This window comes from Genypterus blacodes, unplaced genomic scaffold, assembly GCF_046128005.1.
Source record: "Genypterus blacodes isolate CSIRO-AG114 ecotype Tasmania unplaced genomic scaffold, CSIRO-AGI_Gbla_v1 ptg000011l_1, whole genome shotgun sequence".
Classification (NCBI taxonomy): domain Eukaryota; kingdom Metazoa; phylum Chordata; class Actinopteri; order Ophidiiformes; family Ophidiidae; genus Genypterus; species Genypterus blacodes.
In genome coordinates this window covers 3046-5089 of record NW_027466825.1, presented here as the reverse complement: position 1 = coordinate 5089, position 2044 = coordinate 3046, and the positions used below count along the sequence as shown (strand labels likewise).

General features: G+C 36.5%; 1 long non-coding RNA gene across 1 annotated transcript; it reads left to right on the top strand.

The window, feature by feature from the left end:
• Positions 1–686: 686 nt before the first annotated feature.
• Positions 687–1690, top strand: LOC143008001 (uncharacterized). Its single transcript, XR_012964541.1, has 2 exons — positions 687–776; positions 1479–1690. It is a non-coding gene; the product is annotated as an uncharacterized LOC143008001 (long non-coding RNA).
• The last annotated feature ends 354 nt before the right edge of the window (positions 1691–2044 follow it).

Sequence of the window (2044 nt, the reverse complement as noted above, 5' to 3'; positions counted from 1 at the left end):
GGCCACATCCAGGGATTGGAATGAGGCGAATACTTGGAATAAAGGCTCAAGCTACAGAAACAAAAAATTAATACAAATATAAATATCTGCTCAGTCAGTTGCTTAAATCCGGCAGTTACACTAGTGACTCTCATTTTTCTCTCTACCTTCATTAAAGTATTGAGTGAGCAAACTATTGTGACTGTGTGTGAACTACCGATCATAGAAGTCAATCAGTAGACACAAAGTAGGCAAACAGTACCAAGCACAAGTTTACCTTTGGGGAGAGATTCTTTTCTGGCTATATACCATTTTTCTATGGAAATTTGATGCAAATATGAAGCTTTGTATGCTGTATTCCAGGTGTCTTGTGTTGAAGTGAGTGGGATTTAAAATGTGATGAGACTAAAAACTAATCTGACAAGAATGGATCCCACATTTTCAGCCCCCTGAAGTTGCCAACTCTGAATACAGCACTTAGACTATTATGAAAGGAGTGAGTGATCCAGCTGCTGAAAGAATACAGAAGGTGTTTTTTCTTCCACAGGGTCATTGTAAGGAAGAAACTCACCGTTGACTTTATCAGTGCAGCTCGATTTATAAAAGCTTGAGATGATGGAATCAACAAGTCTGTTGTAAATGTCTCTGCAGATTTAAAGATGACACTCCTTGTTACAAATGCAGTAGTTGTGCTAGTAGCAGCAATTGTAGATGTAGTAGCAGGTGCAGCAGTTGTAGATGTAGCAGTAGGTGCAGCAGTTGTAGATGTAGAAGTAGGTGCAGCAATTGTAGATGTAGTAGTAGGTGCAGCAGTTGTAGGAGTGTCTGTGGAAATATTTCATTATTTATGATAATGGTATGCCCCTGCCATCAATGTATGGATGAATGTGAGGTTAATGCAAAGCACTTTGGATGAAGATGCTATATAAGTACAGTCCATTACAATTGATGTTTTAATATGGTTTGATTTAGCATCAATAAAATGTGATGCAATGCAATCAAATCTGCTCAATTTTACATGAATTGAGGAGCACTGATTTTGATTTGGTGATTATAACAGGATGATTGTGAAAAGATGTTATAAATGACTAAGATTGTACAAGAGTGGAAGTAATAAGGGTGAAAATGTAACCAACTCCATTCAATCATATAAAATACACCATTATGCTGTGGATATTCAAGTGTTTTGTCAAGTAAGGGTCATTCCTGTGAAGTTTATAACGGTCATTCTCATTCCCATGTCCATGCTTGTGACGTTTTTGTTGAAGCTAAAATATTTCCACACACTGAACTTTGCTTGCCATGTTGTCTGAAGTTTTGGGAAGTGTATAATGGCAACCAAGCACACACACACAATGGGGGGGGGGGGGGGGGGGTTACACCCTTCATAATTACAAATATTCCACTTAAAAAAGGAAAAAAGAAAAATACTGCTAGATACAACTTTGTATTCTTCTAACACCATTATATAAACCACTGTTTAAAAATTCAAATGCAAGTACTTACCAATTACTTGGATTGTGTTGACATCAATGTTGACACTAAAGTTGTTGTTAGGGTTATTCACAGCCTCTATTGTGGTGTTTACAATGTCAGCAGCCAGTGGGAGTGTCCCAGCAGACGAACTGAACTCAATGCCCACATCTGCTAGAGTTTCGTTGGGCATTCGGGCTTCAACCGAACTGCATCACAAAAACATAAATGAATACAATCACAAATCAAATTAACTGAAATAATAGTAACTGACTGAGAGAATCATTAAAACTTTTCATTTTATGGATAACGACAATTGCAGATTAAACAAAACAATTAAAAAGCAGAAAGAATGTAAAACATTACCTAAATTTCAAAACAAAAACTTTCTGGAATAGTTCACCATAAATCGAACGGTAGACCTTGGTAAGCTGCAAGAGGAAAGGAAAATTGAGATTGAGAACAAAGGTTTTAATCCAAATATTGTAAAATTGTCATAAAATAATCAAACAATAAGTAAGAATATCCCCCAAAAAATGGAATGATGAGTCCATCTTTACAGCTGCCTTTTGAATCCAGCTGTTATTCTCTT